Genomic DNA, 27,428 nt, shown 5'->3' with positions numbered 1-27,428 from the left:
TTATAAAGTCTTAAGGTAAAAACACCCTTTAGGTGTTATTTTGGGGACATAGCTAATTAGGTATAGCCTCAGCCCACATTTAAGTTGAGATTGACCAACAACAGGACAGCAGAAACCCTTGGAAAAGGGTGACTGAAATAGGACCTCCTTCTTTTGAGAATGTCCCCTTTACTAGATGGAGAGTTTCCTGGTGAAGAGTGAAAGAAAGAAACACAAGGGGCATTGTATCCATGTTGGACCTTCCAGCCTGAGAGAGGGAGTGAATCATATGTCCCCAAGGCAAACCACTAAACTGGCTTAGGGGAAAGATCTAATCATGAATGAGGGCTTGAAATATACAGACCTCAGCCTGAAGTCTCATTCAATAAAAATAGAGCAGCCAACAGATTTTTAAAATTTGTTTTGGTGCATTTCTAGGAAGTTGGAAGAAGCAATAGAAGTATTGCTACTGTGGAAATAGTTCAGATCAGTAAAGGGAATACTTAATAATTATAAAAACCTTGGGCATAAAAGAGAATGTCATCTGAGCCATAAAGACATTTCTGAACATACTGGATAGATTAGGCACATATGAATTTGGAAATTCAACTTTCAAAATGTCTTGGAGATAGATATAATATCATTTATTTCTCATATGGACTCCCCTTCTATTACTTTCTGCTTTAACTCCTGGAAACTTCTCTGTATCCTCAAATAAAAAGTATGAATAAAAAAAACCACAATACACGAAAAGTGAAAAGTGGAGAAGTGCTCAATTCCTGTGTTCTACCTAATTTTTTTTCAAGGAAGAGAATGTTATTGGAAATATAAAGTATATAATATGCATATATATATACCTTATTAAAAAGTATATATACTTTATATATATATTTAAAACTTACATATTTGATTGCAACAGCATGGTCAGAAACCTCTGGTGGTTCCTGGAACATGCATGATCCAGGGACCAAATAGGAAAGTTGAAATTTTTGAAAGAAAGAAATCAGAACTGTGTTCCCCCAATTGGTGAGCCTTTATATAGACGAAGCAAGATTTAGAACACATTTTTAGATCATACTTTCAAAAAGGGAGTTTTTGAGTGCTCCAAGTCAGGAGCAGTGAACAACAGGATTCAGCACTGATTTACTAAGAATGTCATGTCACACTAACCTCCTTCCTTTGTTTGTTGGGTTATGAATGAATGTATGTAGTGCATTTGGGTTGTGGCAGGTGTTTGGCATATTTCTGTTTTATGCAGACTCATGATATTGTTAGTTGGCATGCTGACTGCTTGAACGCCAACCCCCATCCTCCTACCCTGTCTCAGCCCGGGAAATGCTTCATCATGACTTGAATCTGGATGTTTGCAGCAGGCTTATCAAATCTCTGAGTGGTATGTAGATGGCCAGTTAAAGTCCTAAATGACAATATCTGTAGTACAACAGAAAAAAAAAAAAAAAAAAAACGGGGAAATATTAAGCAGATGGCAAGATGGCTTCAAGAGAAACAAGGAAAGACCCAGGTCCTTGTGTTGTCTATCCCTCTGCACCCATTATTACAAAATTATAGGATATGAATGATGAAGTTTAGCAATAGCATGTGTGATAGACTTAACTATTTATAGCTGGCTAAGAGCTAAATAAAGGGACAGCTAATGAAACACAAGTTTTTAAAGGTTATTGCTACTTTGGCACCCAATGTCTAGAAGCACAGCAGTCCAGTTAAGAGAAGTGTAGTGTCCAGAACAAGGGAACTAGTTCCCAGGCCCATCTTTTCTATGTTGCTCAGACTGAATCAAGAGTGCTCTACCCAGTTTTGAGTGCTATATTTTCAGAGCAACACTGATAAATAGGTATATAGATTTGAAATGACTGGAGAATATAGATGTTCAACCAAGAGAGGAGATGACATTTGTGTAAGTGTGCTTGCACATGCGTGCATGCATGTGTCGTGATGTCTGGTTCCAAATAAGGAAAGAAGCTGTGGAAGGAGGACTGGAAATCTGTGTGATTCCAGGAACAGTCAAGTTGGAGCTCAAATGTCACTTTTTAGGAGACTCAGTGGAGCCTTTTACATCCTACTATGGAAAGCAGCCTGTCCTTGTCAGCACCCACTATCTTGTTATCTTGTTTAATTTCCTCTATGACACTAACATTAGTTGAAATTTGTGTTCATTTGTTTTCTTCTCCATTTTTCTGTCTTTATCCACTGAAATATAACCTCCATGAGGCAAGGGCCTTTCTTTCTTGTTCAAAGCTGTATCTCAGGTTCTTAAGTCAGTATATGGCACAGAGTAAGTACTTAGCAAATAAAAGAGGAAGGAAGGAAGGATGGAAGAAAGGAAGGAAGGGAGGGAGGGGAGAAGGAAGAAAGGGAGAAGGGAGGGAGCGGAGAAGGAAGAAAGAGAGGGAGAAGGGAGGGAAGGAGGAAGGGAGGAAGGGAGAAAGGAGGGAAGGGAGGGAAGAGGGCCTAAAGAAAGAAAACGTGAATGAATTCCAATGGGCAAAAGTAGTTGTAGGAATAGCATTATGAAGAAACTAATTTTAATTTAATGGAAAGTGGGATGGAAAGTAGGATGTTCCAACAACTGTAGTTGATACTGGAACCAGTTCTTTCTGGAGACAGCTCCCTGTGACTTAATATATTCAAAGAGAATATCATAGCCCAGGACTAGAATGGGAAGTGGATTCAATGACCTCTACAATGTATTCTGACCTTGAGATTGAGTTAAAAATATATTTTATATTTAAAATTTCTCCTCTTTAGGAATTCAGCATTCTATGACACTGACCAAACCTTATCAGCTGAAACCATGTGGATTTTGTCCTCTGGCTATTAAGGAGGCAGCTAGGCTGTGGGTGAGGACAAGAGGTGGGAATGTGAGACTGTGTTCAGAATCTGACTGTCACACTGCTAAAAATCCCACTTGTGAGCAACCTTGGGAAAGTCACTTTTAACTTTTGTTTCAGTTTTCTCATTTAAAGACAGTGAATAACAGTACCTTTCTTACAGACATGTTGCGATACCTAATTAACTGTTTCAAAACCATTCCTGTGATCCCAGATAAAAGGCACCTAATAAAGGCCAAACAACCATCTTGTCCTCTTGTCCTCCCCAAAGATGCTTCTCTGGTAAACGTCCGACAGCAGCACTGATGTGTCTGAGGCACCTGTGGCTGGACGAACGTCTTGTCAGGTGTGGCCGGAAGTGCCTTGTCAGTGCTGTGGGAACGCTTGAAAGATCTAGCTCAGCTCCCTGTATTTTAGTTTTACTCGTCTTGAAGCCCAAGGGTGCTTCATTTCTGGTCCAGCAAGACGAAGCACTAAGCTTGTGAAAGGAAACAGCGTCATGGCACTTACTACTTCATGTAGTTGACCAGGCTTTGCAGTGGCCCTTGGTGGCTTTGCTGTTCCTTCCCCCTGTTCTCTAAGCTTGATCTCCTGAGGCCAGATGCTAGGGGAGACCTGCCTTTGTCCTATTTTATGCCCAGTTTCTCTGGGATATGTGGGAAACCTGGTTTCGATTTGATTTTGATGTCCTCCACCCCTGCCCCAAACACACACCCCTCTCATCCAAGGGGGGTGTGTAGTACTGGAAGCCTGCTGTGTCTCCCGTCACAGACCTCCCGTTCAGCAGGGCTTCCTCTAACGCTTTAGTGTTCCTGTGCCCCAAAGATCTTTGACTGCAGTGGGCATGTGCTGTGCTTGTCTAGGTGACCTTGGGAATCTCATAACTGTCCTTTCTTCCCCTGTGGTTCTACCAGACGTCCCCACCACAGTGTCCTGCCTCTCTTCCTCACTCCTCAGAGCTACAAAGACGTGATGGCCAGTTGGGGCTGGTCCCTGGAGTTGATATGTAGGCACTGAGTGCACTGGTCCTCTTTTTATGGAGCTCAGTACCCTGAGAAGAGGAGAATGTGGGTCTACTGAAAGTCCTCTTTCTTGGTCAAGCTTAATAAAAAGTCATCTACAGCAGGAGAGAAGGAGGCTAACCCATAAAGGAGAGGAGAACTGAGAAAAGGAGCCAGACGGAGCTGGATGATGACACAAGAGTCCCAGAGAAGCCAGAACCTAACTTCTTGGTTGTGGGAGCCAAGACATTTCCAGACTATGATTGTCCGAATCAGATTTCTGTTCCTTGTAATTAAAAAAGCCCCTCACTAATGACTGGCTACCTGCAATTAGAGGAACAGAAACTCTTGTGCATACGTATAGGTAACAGGAAATCAATACAGAGGTGAAGACCAGAGCTGGCCCGAAATATTAGAGTAGCAGCTTGGGTGAAATAGGAAGGTAGGCTCATAAGTCAGAGGGCTGTTCAGGGGATGTTGTGATAAACCAGAGAATGGAAATGGGCCAGACTGAGGAAACTAGTATTCATTGAACATTTACTGGTTCTGGCCCCTGTGCTGTATTCTTTACTACATTACCTTGTTATTCTTCACAATGATTCTATGAAGTAGACATTTTCTCCATTTTGCTGATGAGAAAACTGAGGCTTTCAGTGGAGACAAGACACTCTTTCATGATCCCACAGCTAGAACGAGGCAGAGGTTTTAGTGGAGCTGACCTCAGGCTTACTCTGAACTTGTTGCTTTTTTCTGGTACTCTGCAGTCTTTAAGTGAGAAGTTCAGGCCTTTAAGAGGGGGCTGTGCATTTTGGTGAAAAGATGGCACATGTGCAGGGGGCTGGAAGCAGGGAGATAGGAGAGTCCCAGGGCAGCGTGAGACCTTCCCTGAGAGCACTGAGAAGGTGGTGATGGGGCCAGTATGGGTACTGGAGCTTGACGTGCTCTTTCATGGTGCCCTACTGTGACCTCAGGGCCCTTCCCAGGGCCTGGCACTAAGTGATTCAGAAATATTTCTTGAAAAGAGCAATTTCCAACTCTTGTGTTTTTCCCAGACAAAAGGGGATCCACTTGAAGGCAAGGCCCTTTCTTTGCTGACTTTCAGATCTGAGATTTTAGGGTCCTACTTTATCATGGGTGAAGGAATGAGTTCTAGAGCCTTAAGAGGAGGGCAGCCACTTGAGATGTCCACCCCAAACTCTGCTCCTCCCCTCTGCTTGGTAGGCGGGCCATGGGAGGAGGATATCTCACTGAACACCCTTCTGCCCCTCAAACCCTACTGGCTTTCCTTTTTGTTTCTTTTTCTGTTGACTGCTGTGAGGCTAAGATTATCTATAGAGATCTGAAAATGGTGAGCATTAAAACTAAGAATAATTAGTACTAACCACCTAAGTATTTTCTCTACACATAGCACAAGTGAGTTTTCAAACAGGCAATAAGAAATTCGGTACTCGTGCCGCCCCCAAAGAACACTCGAAATGGACAGATTTGCATTTTAGAAAGGCCATTTCAAATGCTCAAATACGGACTTTTGATGCCTAATCAAGAGGCTGCAATTAAAATTTGAAATCTCACTGTTTTCAGGAAAGAGTCGAGACGCTGTGCCAAATGGCTGCCTTCTGAGGCTTTCGGAAAATGTTTACAAGTTAGATGAAAGCAATGGTCCTCCCAGATGGTGGCTGCGAGCAAAGGATTTCTCCAGGGTCAGAAGGTGTGAAGAGAATCAGAAGCGCTGCTGTGTTTTGTTTTCAGCAGCTGGCAAGGTAGACAAGAAAATAAAACTCTCTAATAATAAGACCAAAAGCAAAGGGGAGAACCTATTTGAGCCATCGTGGTGGAGCCTCATGGTGGAGACCCAGATGCACTGGGCCCAGAGCTCCACGTGAGCCCCGGGGAGGGTGGCCCAGGCCGTGGGTCCAGGTCGGTAAAGGAGAGGAGGGCACAGGTGGGACCCTGTTGACATGCGTGCTTGCTCCGCATCATTCCCTCCATACCGTGCTTGTCCTGGGTTTCAGGTCATCTCAAGGACATCACAGGAAGGGATGAACTTCTGCCACTTGGCCGGGTCCTGAAGCTCATGCCCTATTAGCATTTGCATAAAGATCATGCCAGTGTGGTTAGATGGAGTTTAGATGCGGAAAAATAGCACTTTCAAGGTGCTTTACAAGCCATTTTAAACTAGATCTCTAGGTTTTTAAGAGTGAATGTACAGGAAGCTGGGGAAAAAAATCTATAAATCAGATATGAATTTTTTCTTCTTCACAAAGGAAAGAAAGCTTTAGAAAGGAAAGCCCAAAGCAGCAATTACAAGAGGCTCAGCATTGGCCCTGCTTTTGTCGCTTCTTTTCCATAGCCTGGTCTTTTCTTCCCCTTTGGCATTTTGCTCTATTCACAATATTAACATGGAAACTGAGATTTTTTTTTCTCCTGGTGGAGCATGTCATTTTATTTTTTAGGTAGGCAGAAATTGATTTTTGTCTGTTCCAAATGAAGCTAAAATGAAAGTGGCTCTATTCAACAACACAATTCAATGGAGGTGGTATCTTTCCTCTGACAAACATTTCAGTTCAAAAATCAGAAACAACCATGCTATCACTGTGGCGTTAAAAATTGTACCTGTGAATGAGGGCACTATACATTTTTTTTGGTGTGGGGTTACTTTGTTTTAACATGTAGTTTGATCTGGCAAAAAGCCAAACCAAACAAATAAAACCAAAATAACACAGAGGACTTTTGCGATGGCATCTAGAGTGCATCATGGTTAGGAACAGACATTGAAGCTTAACAACTTTTTGCTCAAATTCAGGATTAATTAGCTCTGTGGCCATGAGCAAGTGATTAAATCCCCCTGAGCCTCTCTTTCTTTACCTAGAAGATAATAGTAATAAAACCTCTCTCATATGGTGGTTGTGATATTTCAAGGAGACACTATCTTCAAATTTCTTAGCACAGCACATGGTACAGAGTAAATGCTCAGCAAATTTTGGTGGTTGTGGTTGTGATTCATCATTTCCTTGGAAATTCAGTTATGGAGGTAAGAAAAAGAATATGAAAAACAGAGAAAGTGTGTGCTGTTCAATCCTGCTGATGCTGGTTATGCTCACATCCCTCAAAAGTGCTTCGTAGGGTGATGGAGGTAAATGATACATAAAGAACCACGTGAGACACGTGTGGGGTGCATAGATGCCTAGAAGGTCAGGGAGGGTCACCAGCTCCAGGAACTCAGGGCTGAGTAGGACCACACAAATGCTGTCAGAAGCAGGAACAAATCTCCCATGAAGTATGGGAGGGCAAAATATCCACTGTGGGTTGTGTGTTGGGTGTTGTATATTCAGGAAGACCACCGAGGTCTCTCTCCTAGAGGACCCACAGAGAACCTCTACATTGTCTTGGTCATTTTCAAGGCTCTACAAGGACTATTTCCCCACTGTGGGATTTTCTGCACTGTTTGATAAAACAACACACACACAGACATGTGCACAGCTCCCTACTTACTTATAGAGCCTTCCTCTTTATGGAGCTCGCCAAAGAAACAGCCATTACCACCTAGTACTTCAATATCTCTTTAGAACAATGGTAAAGAAAAATATTATTCATGATGCTTATTTACCTGGCAAGGCAGGCTCTATTTGGGACTATTGTGGTAGGTTTAGGGGGTCCTTTGTAGCAAGGAAGAGAGATCAGTCTCAACTCCGAATGCAAGAGAAAATGGGCATTTATAGCCAAGGAGCAGTGTGTGTGTGTGTGTGTGTGTGTGTGTGTGTGTGTGTGTAAGATGGAAAATTACTAATAGGAAACATTGAGGGTTGGAGGGATTCTGGCTAAACCAACTTGAAAGAATTCTTGTTGAAGACAGGACAGGATGACCAGACATCACCAGGGGCGTTTTGGGGAATGACCAATTGAGTCTGCTATCAAGAGTGGGGGATCTGGCTACATTGACTTGTCAGGCTTCTTGCCAAAATTGAGCTTTTGGAGATATGCTCAAAATTGAACCGTAGTTAAAAAAGAGCTCAGAGGATTTGGTCAGGGAGAGGAATCTCTGTCGAAGGTCACACTAGAAATCCATGCTTTCTCACCAAAATCCTCTCCTGCTTTGGGATGAAGTCTGATTGGCCATCCAATGGTGAATATTCAACTGTTCCATAGGCATTCATTTACTTCATGCTACTAGGAATATTCTCCTATCATAGAATAAGACTTTTAGCAAAGTTCTCAAAAGTCAATACAATCTAAAGGGAATGTCTGTCTGCTTTGTTTTTTTTATTGAGTTTTTCCCCCCTAAATGTCATATCATTCAGTATATATTTACAAGGCCCCTACACTGTCTTTGACAATGATAATTGGAAGAAAGACTTTTTAAAAAAGATTTTATTTATTCATGAGAGACACACAGAGAGAGGCAGAGACATAGGCAGAGGGAGAAGCAGGCTCCCTGCAAGGAGCCCGATGCATCTCAGGGCCCCGGGATTACGACCCGAGCCAAAGGCAGATGCTCTACTGCTCAGCCACCCAAGTTTCCCAGAAAGACTTTTTATTTTATTTTATTTTGTTCTTTTTTCCAGAAAGTCTTTTTAATGAAACTTCAAAAACACACATCTGCCATAGATTTTTAAAAATGCTATATTCTAAAAATGTCCACTTCTTTATGACAAAAATCACCTTAGAATTTATGAAGGGGAAATAGGAAAGTGAAAATTGGTCAGGCTACTTACTCCTTAATTCTAATTTAGGGCAGCAGTAAAACTCTATCTGCTCAGTGCCCTAGCACTGATGAGGTTTCCAGGCAATTTTTTAGAAATGGGAGTAAACGACTGTGCTTTGGATCAAAAGGCCCCATGGGACAGAGCTCCACAAAGCATCGTGGACAATTCTTCCAGTGGGAGAGGAAAACAATAAACTAGAACTTCACACTTTGCAAATGCCAACAGCCCTTTTGACTTACTTTCTTTTAGATTTTCTCCTTGCATCATCAGAGAGCTTGAAAAACTGGTGTGAGAATGAGGCCTCAGGTAGAATGTTCCTTAATTGTGTTAATCGTCTCTCCAGGTTGAATGCCCCAGACTTTCACTTCTGGTATCCTCTGCTAGAGGGCAGGGCAGCTCCTGCTTGGGACACAGCTTTTGCATATGTGATAGAGTAAGTTTCTCCTGTCTTTGATCCTTTCAGACTCCCACCTTGACTTTCTGTAAGGAGGAGCTTCCTCTTTTTTTTTTTTTTTCCATAAACACATCTAAGTAGTGCTAAATCTACATATATGCATTCAAATGATTTTTTAAGGGCACCAAAACAATTTAATGGGGGAAGGAAAGTGTATTCAATTCAATTAATTGTGGTGGACAACTGGATATCTATAAGGAAAAATAAAGAAGCTTGACCTATCTCACATCTTCCACAAAAATCAACTGAAGATGGATCACAGACCTAACTGAAAGAGCTAAAATGATAAATCTACTTGAATAAAACATAGAGATATCTACACAACCTTGAGGTGGGTACATATATCTTAGAGAAGACATAAAACCCACAAACCATAAAAGAATAAACATTATTAAATTAGGCTATCAAAATTAAAAACTCCAGTGCATTAAAAAACACCATCAAGGAAATTGATAGGCAATTCACATACTGGGAAAAAGAATTCACAACACATATATATGACAAATGACTTGAATCTAGTTATAAAGAACTCCTGCAACTCAATAATAAAAAAGACAGCCAAATAAAAAATGGACAAAAGACTTAAACACTTCACAAAGGATGATAATGAAATGGCAGTAAGCTCATGATAAAGCACACAATATCCTTCAGAAAATGCAAATTAAAAGACAGTGAGGGATTGCTGCACACCCACGAGAATGGAGAATATGAGACGTAATGTGGGGAAATTGGAACTCTCATACCTTGCCAGAGGGAGAGCAGAATGGTACCTCCTGTTTGACAGTGTCTTAGAAGTTAAACATACATTTACTCTATGATCTAAGTGTTTATCCAAGAGAAATGAAAACAGCACATACAAGAATATTTATAGCAGCTACATATACAGTAGTCCCAAACTGGAAACATCCTGCATGTCCTTCAATGAAATGGGTTAGCAAACCATGGCACATCTATACTGTGAAGTATTGCTTATAAGTACAAAGGGAAGAAACTTAATATAAGCCCAATATAGATGCATCTCAATAATATCATGCTGAATGGAAGAAGTTAGATGTCCCGATTCCCCAAACCTACATGTGTGATTCTACTGATATAAAATTCTAAGTGAGGCAAACTTTGTTAAGGTGATGGAAATCAGATGAGTGGTGACTTCTGGGGAGCAGGAATCGGGTGGGTAGGAATGGAGAGACTTTTGGGGGCAACTGTAATGCTTTGTGCTTCGATGCACATTTGTTAAGACTGACTGGACAGTACACTTATGATTTGGACATTTCAGGGGTGCCTGGGTGGCTCAGTGGTTGAGCATCTGCCTTTGGCTCAGGTTGGGGTCCTGGGGTCCTGGGATCGAGTCCTGCATCAGGGTCACTGCGGGGAGCCTGCTTCTCCTTCTGCCTATGTTTCTGCCTTTCTCTCTGTGTCTCTCGTGAATAAATAAATAAATAATCTTTAAAAAAATCTGGACATTTCATTGTATGTAAATTAAACCCAATTAAGGAAAAGAGAGTTATTGGAGGAAGATGATCGAAAGGTACAAATTTCCAAGTATAAGATAAATGAGAACTGGGGATATAATGAATATAATGTGATGACTATGGTTAACACTGCTGTATGCTACACAAAGGCATGCCGTGGAAGTATTGAGGGTTTGTTCTAGACCACTTCAATAAAGCAAATTCATAATGAAGCAAGTGAAATGAATTTTCTGTTTTCCCAGTGCATATAAAAGTTATTTTTAAGCCCAGAATATTCAAATAAATTCTATACCATAAAAATTATGTTTATGCTTTACTATAGTCTACTATATATTGCAACTATTACATGTGCAATAGTATTGTGTCTAAAAAATGTATTAATTTAAAAATATTCCATTGCTAAAAAAGTGCTGACCAACATCTGAGTTTTCAGCCATTCAAAATTTTTTGCTGGTGGAGGGTCTTTCTTTGATGTTGATGGTCACTGATGGATCAGGGTGGTGAAGGTTGGGGTGGCTGGGGCAATTTCTTAAAATAAGACAACAGTGAAATTGGCTGCACAAATTGACTCTTCATAAAAGAACAATTTCTCCATAATATGTTGATGTTGTTTGATAGCATTTTAACTGAGGGTAGAACTTCTTTCAAAATTGGAGTTGATCCTCTCAAACCTGTTACTACTTTATTGGCTAATTTCATGTAGTATTTTAAGTCTTTTGTTGTCATTTCAATTGTCTTTACAGCATCTTCACCAGGCATCGATTCCATCCTAGCGTGTCATTTTCTTTGCTTAACTATAAGAAGCAACTCATCTGTTAGATTTGATTACGAGATTATAGCAATTCAGTCACATCTTCAGACTGCATTTAAAAAAAATTTTTTTTACTTTATTTAATAGGTAGGAATAGTCTCAAAAATCTTTCTCTTCATCAGATGTTTGACCCCCTTGCAAAACTTTTGGTCGCCCAGCTTGAATGTGGAGCTTTACTCCATCAATAATATGCTTTTCTTGTTGTAGTGCATCCTGAAGATCTTATTTTGGAGAAAAATGAACCCAACCCATACCTCTATGAAATCCTGTCTCTTTGTCAAAAGGTACAGTGCACTTTCATACATGGCCAAACTGTGCAAAGTGTTCTCTCAGCTCACTCGAGGCCGCAGTCCAGGGAATTTTTCTGACAAAAGCCACCAGCTGGCCAATCCTCACACGCAGTGCCACAGTGCCCCTTGCTGCTGAAGCAACCATCTTTAGACTTCAGACTGCATTTCTAATTCTAGTTGTCTTACTATTTCTGCTATATCTGTAGTTACTTCCTCCACTCAAGTCTTGAACCCCCCAACGTCATACGTGAGAGGTGGAATCCACTTCTTCCAAACTCCTTTTGATGTTGATGTTATGACCTCTTCCCATGAATTACAGATATCCTTAATGGCATCTAGAAAAAGCCTGAAATATCAGGAGAACTACTAAAATGCACACAGAGACACAGAGTGAGCAAATGCTGTCAGGAAAATGATACCAACAGACCCCCTCAAAGCGGGGATGCTGCAAACCTTCAATTTGTAAAGTGCAGTAAAGTGAAGTACCATCAAATGAGGTATACCTGTGTGAAAGCTGTTGAAGAGTTCATCCTAAGAATTCACACCACAAGGAAAAAAAGCATTTTCTTTTTGTTTGTTTGTTTTTTTAGATTGTATGTATATGAGATGATGAATGCCAACTAAATATTGTGATGATCATTTCACAACATAAGTGACTCAAACCATTATCCTGTATACCTTAAACTTATATAGTGTTGTATGCCAATTATATTTCAACGAAACTGGATGGAGGAGAAGGGAAGGAAGTAAAAATAAAAAGCAAAGCCCAAATAATGCCATGCTGATCATTGGTAGCAGTTTTATTTGCCTTGCAAGCGCTCCCTACAGGAGATGGAGCACAGTGAGCCTACAATAGATGGCCTAGGTACTAGGACAGGGCACTTCCTATAGGCCTAACCTAAAGGAACAACAGAAAAATGAGTCAGTGACAGGGGGTGGGTAAGGGTAGGAAAGAAAGAGGATCAGGATTAAGATCTTATTTGCCTAGCTGAGATGGATTCTGAAAAACTGAAAGATGATGGTGGGAATTATAAAGAAATCTGTTGCAGTGGTATCTGAATATGATTGGCTACTAGCAAAATGGCTTTCTTTGTGCTCCCAGGCTATGCTTACAAGTGATATTGCTGGGCAGAGCCACTGGCCTAGGAGATGGTCAGTAAATACTTGCTGAAAGCATGTTCCTCTGGAGGTGGCTTCTTCCCTACCTTAATCTACCTTACCTGTTTGATTGATTGATTGATTGATTGATTGATTTAAAGTATTTTATTTATTATTCATGCAAGACACACAGAGAAAGGCAGAGATATAGGCAGAGAGGCTCCTTCCAGAGATCCTGATGCAGGACTCTATCCCCGGGCCCTGGTATTAAGACCTGAGCCAAAGGCAGATGCTCAACCACTGAGCCACCCAAGCCATCCTACCTTTCCTGTTTTAAACTCTTCTTCCTGCCTCAACAGCTACTCCTGGGACAGGCATGGTAAAGGCCAAGTTGCAAGGACATGCCTAAGGAGACAATGTTGGAAAAGGATGCTGATGTAGGTTATGCCAGTCATAATCAGCCCAGGCTGCTATAACAAAATACCATAATAGACTGGGTGGCTTAAACAACAGATAGTTATTTCTCACAGTTCTAGAAACTAGAAGATCAAGATCAAGGTACAGGCTAATTTGGTTTTGGTAAGGATTCTGTTCCTGGCTTGTATACAGCCACCTTCTTGCTGTATCTTCCACACAGCCTTTTCTCTTCTGCCTTCAGAGAGAGAGAGAGAGAGAGAGAGAGAGAGAGAGAGAGAGAGAGATCCAGAGTCTCTTCCTCTTTTTATTAGAACACTAATCCTATCAGAGTCAAGCCCTACCTTTATGCCCTCATTTAAACTTAATTATTTCCAAAGGCTCTATTTCTGAATATAGTCATTGTGGGGCATAGAGCTTCAACATAGGGATCTTGGCAGGACACGAATATTCAGTCTATACCGTGCATAAAGGAATGACCTTTGTAAAGACTACTGGGTATAGGGGAGATTCTCTTTCTCCCACTGGTGAATGGCTTTTGGACAATGGCCTCTTTTCTCCATTACCCAAACTGGACTTGAATCAGAGAAAAGCACTTTTAGTTCCTTACCCTCCTGAACTCTCTAGTCCCTACTGGGGTGGCTCCTTTCCAGGTACCCAAATCATTTATCATGAATTAAATAGCTTGCTGAGAATGCAAAATGTTCTAAGTCAAGGCATGGATCAAAATCACTTAGAGAAAGTTAAGGCTTCATGCTTTTAATTTACTTTCATTCATTCAAGAGTATGGTTGGTGTGACACCCCTCTAAGGATTTGTCACATGTGCAACAGAAGAAAAAGTGAGCTGTATCCTGAATAAAGGCCAGAAGATCAGACGTGAGGAGACATCGAATCATTGTCTACACCTGGGAAAGGAATTTTGAGTGGTTAAGATCAGCTTGGTCTTTCTGAACACTCTTTTTTTTTTTTTTTTAATATTTTACTTATTTATTCATGAGAAAGAGAGAGAGAGAGAGATCAAGGCAGAGACACAGGCAGAGGGAGAAGCAGGCTCCATGCAGGGAGCCTGACATGGGACTCGATTCCAGGTCTCCAGGATCAGGTCCTAGGCTGAAGGCAGTGCTAAACCGCTGAGCCACCCGGGCTGCCCCTTTCTGAACATTCTTGAACAATTTGTAGTGAGGCTTCAGAATTATTTATGGTCCCTTCCACCTAGACTTCGGTTTCTTGCTGACACCATAAGCGACTGACATTTCCTGAGCTGGACTTTTTTTCTCACTGCTCACTGGAAGTGGCGTGGAGGCCAGCTTGTTTTCCTTTCTTCCCTGGCCTGATCTGCTCTGTGGAAGCAGCTGAAGGAGCTTCTTGTGCAGAAGCAGAGCTCAAATGGGGCCTTCATGTGAGGCTGGGAGGGCCTTGTTTAAACTTTTTGGATTCAGCTGGATTTTAGCCTTGAATTATTAAAAATGAGTATTGATTGCAGGAATTAATTGTAGTGTTTCTAAAATCAGTAGCAATATTAAGTCGATAAGCCATTAAAAAAAATTACTCAAGCACTATCTACCGATCTTGTGAGGAATGTTTACCTTTTTAGCCATTGTTTTGACCTTTACGATTTCATACTATGGAAAGGAATCTGTATTTAGTAAATAAAACCAACAATCCCCCTACACAAATAAAAGTCATTGTACCAGACCCTTCCTAGGGCAAGAGAGCAACTGAGGCAGCCCAGGAGAGCCTGCCATCATGATTCTAGTAGCAGAAGCAAAATGGAAAAGAGGAGAAAGATTTACTTACATCTCTGCCCGGATGATTTCTGACTGTCCCACCCACCCTTTCCCCAACACTGAGTTTCTAAGTTATCTCCTAAACTTTTTTTTTTTCTTTCAGATAAATTAACAAGCAGGTCTAAAAGACAAAAATAAATAGCGCTTTTAGTAAGCATTTGCTTTTCTAAAGGGTTTGTTGAGCCCAGGTGAATATTCAAAGGATGAAGTTGACTCGATGCTGTCCTTTCTGACCAAACTTGAGTCAAATTCCTCTGAGCCCCTGGCACAGTTCTTGTGGGCTGGTAAGTGTAGTCTTGGCAAGAGTCCCACAAAGTCACTGTAGAGAGAATCCCTCATTTTTGATAGCTGATATAGCTGATATCTGATCAAGTTGCTCATCCAGCACTCATATCTGATCTTGTCTCGCCCTCAGCAAGAGTCCTGTTAAATTGGTTTAACAAGAAACCTCCTCTCCTGTTGTTTCCTCATTTCCTTTTTTTATCCATCCCCCCACCTTAGCTATAAATCCCTACTTGATCTTGTATTCAAAATTGAGTGAGCTCTCTTTCCCCATTGCACTCATCTTGTCATCTGTTGCAATAGTCTTGAATAAAGCCTTCCTTACTGTTCTAACAAGCATCAGAATAACTTTTTCTGAGAGCTCCAGGAGGGTAAGAACTTCTTTGCTTTTTTCCAGTAATGCAACCCTAGTATTTTTTTTATAAAAGATTTTATTTATTTATTCATGAGAGACACAGAGAAAGAGAGAGACAGAGACACAGGCAGGGAGGGAAAAGCAGGCTCCATGCGGGGAGCCTGATGTGGGACGTGATCCCAGGTCTCCAGGATCACACCCCGGGGGGGGGGGGGGGGGGGGGGGAGGGAGGAGAAGGCGGCGCTAAACTGCTGGGCCACGGGGGCTGCCCACATTCCTAGTATTGGGGGTGTCAGGAACCTGGACTTCTTTCAGTGAAGATTTGTTGATAAACAGATACTGACACAAATAATCTTATTCGCTCATCTGGTCCCCCTTTTATAGAAGAAAAGGAGGCTTAACTGGTTTAAGAGATTTATTTCTTATCTACCAGCTAGTAAGAAACATTCCAGGGAGGGACTGTTTGTTGCTCTATCCTATGTTATAAATATCTACTAATATAAGCATAGATTAATAAATAGCTTCGGTGGGGGTGTCTGGGTGGCTCAGTCATTAAGCATTTGCCCTCAGCTCAGGTCATGATCTTGAGATCCTGGGATCAAGCCCCATGTTGGACTCCCTACTCAGCAGGGTCAGCAGAGAGTCTGCTTTTCCGTCTCCCTTTATTAGTCCCTGCCCCTCCCCCATGCTCTCTCTCCCTCTCAAATAAATAAATAAAATCCTTTTTCGAAAAAAAGATGTAGCTTCAATGGAGACAAATAGGCAATAGCAGACAATAGCCAAGAGCTACGTTTATTGAAAATTTGCTACATGTAGGCCTCTAAGTATACATTAACTTTAATTCTCACAGCAACCTAGTGATACAGGAGCTATGATGATTATTATTTTACTTGCTTTATTTTTTAAAAGAACACATTGCTAAATTTCTCTCTTTGCAAGTTTGCTTTTAGTAAAAGCCCTTTGAGCAAAAGATACGACTCTTAGAGATGTTAGTAGTTTAAAAAAGAAAAAAGAAAAAGAGGTCCCCATCTAACCAACTGCCCAGGTGTCAGATGGGTCTCAGAGCCTCCCATTGGCCTCCCTTTCATTGGTTTCAAATGCCATGACTCTATTTCAACACAATCATCATTGAGCAGATTAGCAAGAAATTTGAAAAACATTTTCCAGGTCTTGTGGTCAATACAAAAATAAAGTTAATGAATTATTATTGAAATAAATAGTGAATGTGAATGTTGAAGAGAGCTGCAGGTCAAGACTGGAGAGAAATTAATCAGTATAAAAAGTGTGGTGGAGAAGAGCCAATTTAAATGGATTTCTTTTTTTTATTGACAAATGGGAAATAATCACAACTAAGGTTATTCATCTCTTTTTTGATATAACTAAAATCTCATCTAGGAAATCTTGGTCTCCTAGACATGCTCCAGGCAGTGGTCAGAATGTAAAGAGCCTACTTTGGAAATCTGGTCATCTGTCTTCTCTTCAAAAAAGAGGCAGGATGGCTCACATGGCTGCTCTTTGTTCACCCCAGCTCCTCAAGTAGCTTTGCTGACACTAGCACAGGGCAACATACGACTTGAGGTGAGTCAGCAGGCATTTGTTATTTCCACCCTTCTCTTCCTCCTCCTCCTTCTTTTCATTGAAGTGTAATTGACATAGAAAATCATACAAATCCTATTAGTTTCAGGTGTACATAATAATTCAATATGTTTATGCATTATAAAAAGATCTCTACGATAGGTCTAGTTACTGTCTATCACCATACAAAGTTATTATAATATTATTGACTATATTCCCTGGGATCTATGTTATATACCCATGATCTATTTATTTTATAACTAGAAATTTGTACCTCTTAATCTCCTTTACTTATTTTGCTCTCCCACTCAATCTCTCCCCACCCTGGTAATCGACAGTTGTTTCCTGCATCTTAGAGTCTATTTCTGTTTTTTTTTTTTTTTTTTTTTTAAGATTTTATTTATTTATTCATGAGGGACACACAGAGAGAGGCCAACACATAGGCAGAGGGAGAGGCAGGTTTCCTGTGGGGATCCCAATGTGGGACTCCATCCCAAGACCCTGGGATCATGACCTAAACCAAAGACAGACACTCAACCATTAAGCCACCCAGGTGTCTGTTTCTATTTCTATTTTATTTTATTTGCTTATTTGTTTTGTTTTTTAGGTTCCACATATAAGTGAAATCGTACAATATTTATCTTTCTCTGAGTGTCCTGTTTCACTTAGCATAATACCTTCTAAGTCCATCCATGTTGTCATGAATGCCAATATTTCATTATCTTTTGTGGCTCAGGAGTATTCTATTATATATATATAATATACATATATATAACATCTTTTTTATCTGTTCATCTATTGTTGGACACTTAGCTTCTTCCAAATCTTGGTGATTATAAATAATGCTGCAATAATCATAGGGATGCATACATCTCTTTGAATTGTTTTTGTTTTCTTGGGATAAACACCCAGAAGAGGAATTACTGGATTGTATAGTAATTCTATTTTTAACTTTTTGAGGAAACTCCATACTGTTTTTCATAATGGCTGCACCAACTGCTACATTCCCAGCAACAGTGCATGGGGATTCCCTTTTCTCCACATCCTGTCCAACACTTGTTATTTCTTGTCTTTTAGTAATAACCAAACTGATAGGTGTGAGGTATTATCTCACTGTGATTTTCATTTGCATTTCCCTAATGATTAGTGGTTTTGGGCATCTTTTCATGTGCCTGTTGGACATCTGGATGTTTGCTTTGGAAGAATGTCTTCAAAGCTTTTGCCCACTTGTTATTTTTTATTTTTTAAGTTTTTTGTTGTTTTTTTTTTTTTTTTTTTTTTTTTTTAGAGAGAGAGAGAAAGAGTGAATGAGCATGAGGATGGGAGGGGCAGAAAGGAAGGAGAGAGAATTCTAAGCAGGCTCCATGTCCACCAAGGAGCTCAACTGTGGGACTCAATCTCATGACCCTGAGATCATAACTTGAGCTGAAATCAAGAATTAGATGCTTAGTCAACTTAACCACCAAGGTGCCCTGTTTTTTTTTTCAAATATATATATATATATATATATATATATATATATATATATATTTTCAAATATATATATATATATATTTTCAAATATATATATATAAAGTTTTTTTCACATATATATATATATATTAAGTTATTTATGTATTTAGGATATTAACCCCTTATCAGAGGTATGATTTGCAAATATCTTCTCCTATTTAGTATGTTGCCTTTTTTGTTTTGTTGATGGTTTTCTTCACTATACAAAAATTTTTTAGTTTGATACAATCCCATTTGTTTATTTTATCATCTGTTTACCTTGTTTGAAGAGATTGGTCCAAAAACATATTTCAAAAACTGATGTCAAAGAGTTTACTATTTATGTTTTCCTCTAGGAGTCTTATGGTTTCAGGTCTTACGTTGATGTCTTTAATCTATTTTGAATTTATTTTTGTATGTGATGTAAAAGAGTGCCCCAGTTTTATTCTTTTGCATATAGCAGTTTAGATTTTCCAACATAATTTATTAAAAAGACTGTCCTTTCCCCATTGTGTATTCTTGCCTTTTTTGTCATAGATTAACTGACCGTATAAGTGTGGGTTTATTTCTGGGCTCTCTAGTCTGTTCCATTGATCCATGTGTCTGTTTTTGTGCCAGTACCTACTGTTTTGATTACTATAGCATTGTAGTATAGTTTGAAATCAGGGAGCATGATACCTCCAGCTGTGTTATTCTTTTTCAAGATTGTTTTGGCTACTTGGATGTTTTTGTGATTCCATACATATTTTAAGGTTCTTTTCTTTTTTTTAAAACATTTTATTTATTTACTCATGAGAGACAGAGAGCGAGAGAGACAGGCAGAGACACAGGCAGAGGGAGAAACAGGCTCCATGCAGGGAGCCCCATGTGGGACTTGATCCCAGGACTCCAGGATCTCGCCCTGGGCCAAAGGCGACACTAAGCTGCTGAGCCACCTGGGCTGCCCTATTTTAAGGTTCTTAATTCTAATTCTGTGAAAAATGCCATTGGTATTTTGATGGGGATTGCATTTAATCTGTAGATTGCTTTGGGTAATATGGACATTTTAATAGTATTGATTCTTCTAATCTATGAGCATGGTTTGTTTTCCTATTCATTTGTGTCATCTTTAATTTCTTTCATCAATGTCTTATAGTTTACAGAATATAGGTCTTTCACCTCCTTGGTTAAATTTACTCCTAGGTATTTATTATTTTTTATTTAACTGTAAATTAGATTATTTTCTTAATTTCTATTTTGATAGCTCATTATTAATGTATAGAAAAGCAACTAATTTCTATATGTTAATTTTGTATCTTTGGCTTTACTGAATTCATTGATTAGTTCTAATAGTTTTTGGTTGAGTCTTTAGGGTTTCCCATATTTAGTATCATGTCAACTGAAAATAGTGATAGTTTTACTTCTTCCTTTTCAATTTTAATGACTTTTATTTCTTTTTCTTGCCTAATTGCTTTAGCTAGAGCTTCCAATCCTGTGCTGAATAAAAGTGGCAAGAGTGGGGATTATTGTCTTGTTCCTGATCTCAGAGGAAAAGTTTTCAGCTTTCACCATTGAATATGATGTTAGCTGTGAGGTTTTCGTATATATGGAGATTTTACTATGTTGAGTTATATTCCTTTTATACCCACTTTGTTGAGAGGCTTTTTTTAAAAAATCATAAATGGATGTTGTCTGTTTTATAAAAGTAAACATGCTAGGGGAACAGGAACTATACTAGACTCTGAATTCACAGAGGAATAAAACCATGAGAACTGTAACTCTTATCCCTCAAGACCTATAACTTTAATTCCAGCTAGAATAATGAGTATATCTACCTTAAAGAAATAAGTAACTGTGTATGGCCCAAAAATAAGCACCAAACAAATGATACGAATACAAAATACTTTTGTAAGGGAGAAATTACTTTGAGGTAGAGCCGGGTTGCTGTAGGGTAGAAGTCAAGCAAAGCTTTCTGTAAGAGGTAGATTTTGAGCTGGACCTAGGGTTGGATTTTATTAGGAAGGATGTGGAGAATGGAACAAACAATACTCAGAGAATAAAGTCTGCTTCACATTCAAAGTCTTGCTGACCATGTTTCCTCTGCCCAGCCCACCTGCACCAAAAATCCTTCCAATCCACAGCTGTCTTGTAATAAAACTATTATATTTCCTCCATCATTCTAACATATCACTCTATTGTAAGATTTCATCAATCATTTTATCTTTTGTCTATTTTAGCTCTTTCTTGCAGGTTACCGAAAGGGCATATAAAGAGGCGAGTGCCAAGAATGACTGTGATTTTTGGCTCCTGCAGGTGAAAGAATGGTATTATTATTCAGTGAAGTAGGAAATATTGGAAAAAGACTTTATTTTTGGGAAAAATCTTATGTTCAGTGTTGAATAAATTGAGTTTAAAGTGATTTTGAGACAATTGGTGAAATTAACTGCAGTTATATTTGAGTGTTTTATTGTAGAAGACTGCTATTATCTCTTTTTTACTTTTCTCTCTATTTGCAAAGAGCAGCAAATTTTACATAATACATAATGAGTGTGTATTACTTTAGAAAGAGAAAAAGTTATAAAATAATAAAATGTGAAAAATTAATCTTAAAAATTAATACTACTCATTGTGAGATTTTAATTTATTTTGACCCAATTAGTTTATAAAAATGTAAACAGCAAAGCACATATTTTGAGACTTCATTCCACAGGGTAACTCCAACTCCTGGGAGAGTTGGATCATAAACATCCATTTATGATCAACTTTTTAATTTTTAAGTGAATATTAATAATTACATTAAACATTTATTTTAGGAATTTGTGGAGCTCAACATAAAAATCTGGGAAATGTTTAATGGCTCAACACAATAAAGATCTACTCCTTGCTCATATAAAGGACAACATAGTACTCCTAATTAGTGAGCAGTGTCCTCCCAGGGAGATTCAATGAACTGATGATACCTTTCATCCTATGACTCTACCATCTTTAGTGTATGTCTTCTAGTGTGTCTTTTATAGTGGCAACACTTGTCTGCATTAGCTGACAGAAGAATGAAGAACATGGAGGCTATTCCATGGGATGTTTGCTGGCACAAGACCTGAAAGGAGCATGAAGCACTTCTGTTCATATTCTACTGAATACATGGGAGCTGGGAAATATATTCTAGCTGTGTGCCTGGTAAGGGGAAAAGGAGGCATTTTGTGACAAGCTGAGAAAATTCTGTCTCAAATGCCAAGTGTGTGCATTTTAGAAGGGCATCTGATTAGGATCTTTTCAGTTTGTTCTTTAGTTATTATCTGGTTAACATTTCTCTAACTATCTATCTATCTATCTATCTATCTATCTATCTATCTATCATCTATCTGTCATCTATCATCATCTGTCATCTATCTATCTGTAGATAAGGAAGATGGAGTACCAGTGGCCTTGATGAATTCCAAAGGTATATCTAAACATTCCCCTGCAATATCAATCTAGTGATCCAAAACTAAAGAAAATGAAGTTAGACTGAAATGATTTGTTCTAACTGAACCACTTTTTAATTTTTAAGTGAATATTAATAATTACATTAAACATTTATTTTAGGAATTTGTGGAGCTCAACATAAAATTCTTTTTGGTCTTGGTTCCTAGAATCTGTAATTTGAATATTAGAACCATATTTACAATAATTTTTGAAACCTTTAATGCATATTAAATTTTGTCCATACACAAGATAAATAATGCTACTCATACATACAGGTGCCACTGTCTTTCAAATATATATCAATGTTGCTAAGATAAATAAAATGTGTATTTATTTAAAAGAATTGCTGAGTTTACAATAGCATTTCCCCCCCCCCCGTGTATTTTTTCCCCTGTGTATTTTGTTAATAACCTGATACTAGAAGTGTAACTACAATCAAGTGAGGTTATGAAATTTCCAATTTAAAAATATGTGACTTCCAATTTCCAGAAAAGGTAGAGTAACAGAATCTAGATTTACACTCCTTTGAGAAACAACCAGAAACTGAACAAAATGTATGAAATAATAGTTCGCAAGACACTAGATGTTATGGCTAGTGGCATCCCCCCTAAATTTATATGTTGAAGCCCTGACTTCCAATGTGACTGTATTTGGAGGTGAGGCTTTTAGGGTGTAATCAAGATTAAATAAGGTCATGAGGGTAGAGTTCTAATCCAATAAGATTGGTGGCTTTATGAGAAGAGGAAGAAAAAGAGAACTTTCCCTCCACACATACATATTAAAGAAAGTTGTTATCCGCAGGCCGGGAAGAGAGCTCTCACTAGAATGTAACCATGTTGGCACTCTGATCTTAGACTTCTAGCCCCCAGAAATGTGAGAAAATAAAAATCTGTTATTTTAGCCACTCAGTCTACAGTATTTTGTGGTGGTAGCCTGAGTGGACTATGACTATGGACATCAGATGACCATTGGACAGTAATCCCTGAGACATGGGAAACAAACAGAGTGAGCTCTAAGAGCTGTCCCAGCTCCCTGCTGAGAGTTTCCAGGCAGGGTATGGAGGGGATCGCAGGCTGAGCCAAGGGTGAAGAAGGTGGTTCAAGTTTTCAGATCAGAGCATTAAAGGAGAGTTGTACAGAGAGGGAACTTTGGATATGTGCAGAGGTCCCTAAAGTATTCAGCTGACTGCTGATCAGCACCAAACTCCCTGAGTTTCGGGGAGAGAACCACCTGAAAGGATTAAAAGTGATGACATCTGACACATACAATCCAAAATGGTGCCTATTTCTGCTGGCCATACTGGAAAATCTCAGATTCATGGGCATTGAGTAGAGTACCCAGCCCCTGTAGTGAGAATAATTAGCCTGGGAATGAACACCTCTCCAGTCTTGTCTGACAAATACTAAAAATGAGATCTGAAATAATCAAATGGCTTTCAAGTAACTTAATTTTACCCCAGAACAAAACTGGGGTGTTTTCCATTTGGCGGAAAACAAAAAATTTCTAGCACTCCACATGATAAAATACACAATGTCTAGCATCCCATAAAAAATTCCCAGGCATTGACAAAAACAGGAAAATACAACCTGTGATGCAGTTAAATCAATTGAAACTGGTTCAAAGTGGCACAGATGTTAGAACTAGCATTTAAAACAGTTATAATATGTTTAAAACATTTTTATTAAATTTTTAAATTAGCATTTAAAACAGTTTTAATATTAAAAACAGTTGTAAATGTATTCTAATATTTAAAAAATTAAGTAGAGAAACATGAAAAATGAGAAAAGACCTAAATTCAGCTGCTAAGGATAAAACTGCTATGTATAAAGTGAAAAAACACATTGTGTGATCAGCTAGGAAGACTCCAGGTGAGTGATTTATTGCATAACTGGCCTTCTTGCTGGGCTTCAAAATGATTTCTTGACCATTGCAAACTACCGTGTATCAGGGATTTTAGGAGTTGCTTAAGAATAGCTGAAACCATGAATGCTAATTCCCCAATGGTTAAGTGTCCATTTATATTTACAAATGCCAAATTGTGCTGGGCCTCCAAAATTACAATGTCATTGGGAAGACTGAACACTCATAAAGGTAGGAAGAGAATAATCACATGAGAAATGTAGTGAGATGAACTCATATTTCCATTCCCCAACGCCCCATAAATTTCCACCACCATTTCCAGCCAAAAGATCTCCCCTCTTCTGTCTACAGGAGGTGTTTCTTCTTAACCCAAGGTTAGAGGAGTCAGAATCAGGACATTTAGTTTTATGATATTATTCCTGAAGGATTTTCTAAGTTACTAGTGGCTTGTATGTCCTTCTGGCTGTTGATGACCAAGGATGCTTCTGTGTAGTAAGCCATAAGTAGGTGTTGTGGGTTGAGTTATATCCCGCTAAGAAGATATGCTGATTTTTACCTCCAATATTTGTGAATGTGACCTTATTTGGAAATAAGGCCTTTACAGATATAATTAAGTTAAGATGAGGTTACCCTAGATTAGGATGAGACTTAAATCTAATGCCTGGTGTCTTTATAAGGAGAAAGGTACTCGAGGACACAGAGGAGAAATGGGGAAATAAGGCCATGTGAAGATGGAGGTAGAAATTGGAATTATGTTCCAACAAGCCAAGCTACGCCCTGGGTTGCTAGCATCCCCCAGGAGCTAGAAGGTGCAAGGAAGGAGTCTTCCTTGGAGACTTTGAAGGGAGCAAGGCCCTACTGACATCTAGATTTCAGACTTCTTGCCTCTAGAACTGTGAGAGAATACATTACTCTTGTTTCAGGCACATAGTTTGTGGTACGTGGTTATGGTAGCCTCAGGACATTGAGATGATAGGGAAATTTCAGCCCCATGTTTGCAGAGTCAATACCCACTCTCAAACCAGAGGAGAGCAAGAAGTGTTTACTTTCTCTTTCCAGAGTGCTTCCTGATTAGCCAATTCTCTCCAGAGCAAACACACTAGAGACAAAGGGTGTTCCATCAGTGAAGTGAAAGTTGATGGCGTGAATCGTGCTCATTTTTAGTTTCCTGTATCCATGCCCTTTGAAAATACCCTCTCATGCTGGGTTTGGACAGGTGATATGTTTTTCAGTGCAAAGTAGTAAATGTGACACAAGCAGAGATTTGAGAAGTGCTTGAGCATTTGAATTTGCCCTCTTATTGCTCTTGGGCTCCAGTGCTATGCGAACACACCTGGGAGGGCTACTGGCAAATGAAGGGGCACATGGAGAGGGCTCCAGTCATCCCAGGCCCTCTAGCTGAGGCTTGCACAACTTGGGCGGCTCCGGTGAGCCCACAGGCTAACCCTGGACTCAGACATGAGCCCAGCCCAAATCAGGAAGATCAGAAGACTGCCCTTCCGATCAGAAGATCAGAAGGAGATCAGTCCAAAGGCACCATCGTGAATTTTATTAATAAATAGATGCTGAAAGTATAGCTACTATCAAGTGAGATTGTGAGCTTGTTATTTTGAAAGAGGATCCTATGGGGCTCCTGGGTGGCTCAGTTGGTTGGGCATCTGACTCTTGGTTTCAGCACAGGTCATGATCTCGGGGTCCTGGGATTGGGCCTCATATGGGGTTCTGCACTCAGTGCAGAGTCTGCTGGAGATTATCTTCCTCTCCCTCTGCTCCTCTCTTGGCTCATGCTCTCTCTCTCTAAAATAAATAAATAAAATCTTTAAAAAGATAAAACATAAAAAATTCCTTATGTTAAGAAAAGAACATCTAACTATATACCTACCCATTGAATTCTTGTCATTGGCTCTTAATAATTATATAATATGACAAATTTGTTCTGCATTTCCTATCATTATTCACTGCCACAGCCAATTTTTTGTTTGTCAGAATTATGTCCAGCATAGTTAATTTTCTCCCACTTCCTACAAGATGAGCTAAATAAATGATTGTTGTTACAAGCAGCTAAATCATGGGGTGCTGTGTTATGCAGCAAAAGCTAACTGAGATAGAAAGGTTGGCAGATCCCACAGAGAAGCTGCCATTATAGCTCAGAGTGAAGAAGCCACATGCAGAAGTAGGTCTTCAGAAGGAGGGTGTGCTATGTGTTCACCTCCCTCCTCTTGGCTTTTGGGTCTCCTATTCTTCCGTTCTGTTGGGGCAGAGATTTGAATATCAGAGAGAATCTAACTGGATCTAATACTTCCTCCTACCCCTGACTACCATGGCTAAGTAGTTCTTTTCAGCTACAATGGCTGTTGTTAGATATAAAACATACCACAAAAGTGTGCGTGTGTATATGCACACACACACAGGCAGAGAGAGGGTTTCTCCCTGTATGTATCTATATCTTTATCTATATGTACCTATATCTGTATCTATCAGCTGACCCTCAGCACCCAAATACCAGGTAGAATAAAAAAACATGCTGGGGCACCTGGGTGGCTGAGTGGTTGAGCATCTGCCTTTGACTCAGGTTATGATCTTGGGGTCCTGGGGATCGAGTCCTGTATCAGGCTCCCCGCAGGGAGCCTGCTTCTCCCTCTGCCTATGTCTCTGACTCTCTCTCTGTGTCTCTCATGAATAAATAAAGTCTATAAAGAAAAAGTAGTGTCTGTTTTACATAAGTTTTCTAGCTTTATATTAAACTTCTGAAGAAATCAGCCACAACTACCAGGCAGGAGGACTGGACTGGCACAAGAGCGCTAACTTCCTCTTCCCCCCACTGATACCAGAGCCCACTGCGTGCCCTCTGGACTCAGCAAAGGAAAAACTGTATTAGCGCCCAGCCTATACTTGAGGAGCTGGAGTTTGCAAGACACAAAAAGAGTCCTGCAAAGGAATGGACCTTCTTTCTCAAGAGGAGAGGGAGAGTCCTGGCACCTGACTGGTGCTGGGAGTGGGGACCAAGGGAGGAGACTGGAGGCGTCCGATGGCTTCCTTCTATGTGAGGGCTTTCTTGCTTTCTTCTTTTATCCATGTGTGGTGAGATAAAGACCCAGTGTCTGAGCCTCACATACAGCTTTACTCCTTGTCAGGCATCAAAGGCCCAGCAGATACTCTGAAAAAGGCACAGGAGCAACTGCCATTCAATGGTGTGGGCTGCAGTAGAGTTGAGGGAAGATTTTAGCAAGAAGCGGTCTCATAGGAGCCTCAGCAGACCCTGTGGGTTGCTGGGCAGTATCTCAGCTGGGGATCAGCTGCCAGGAGAGAAAACTGCAAGTTGCAGAGCAGAGCCCATTACATAGAGAATTCCCTCATTGCCTTCATTTTAGGGACCTATCTGCCTGAGGGAGAGAAGGGAGGGGCTTGGCACCGCCAGGTGGTACAAAGTAGCTACAAACACAAAGGATAATGGGCTATTTGAATAAATAAGTCCTGAACGGAGTAAAGAAATATTCAGGAAGAATGGGGGTTATTTGACAAACTTTTGAAAAATTATTTTATTGGTTTTTTCCTCTGATGA

General features: G+C 39.8%; 1 pseudogene; it reads right to left on the bottom strand.

The window, feature by feature from the left end:
* Positions 1-11,368: 11,368 nt before the first annotated feature.
* On the bottom strand, positions 11,369-11,704 carry LOC112931791 (SRA stem-loop-interacting RNA-binding protein, mitochondrial pseudogene; annotated as a pseudogene).
* Between the last annotated feature and the right edge of the window lie 15,724 nt (positions 11,705-27,428).

This window comes from Vulpes vulpes, chromosome 13 (assembly GCF_048418805.1).
Source record: "Vulpes vulpes isolate BD-2025 chromosome 13, VulVul3, whole genome shotgun sequence".
Taxonomy (NCBI): domain Eukaryota; kingdom Metazoa; phylum Chordata; class Mammalia; order Carnivora; family Canidae; genus Vulpes; species Vulpes vulpes.
This window is presented reverse-complemented; position numbering and strand designations above follow the sequence as displayed.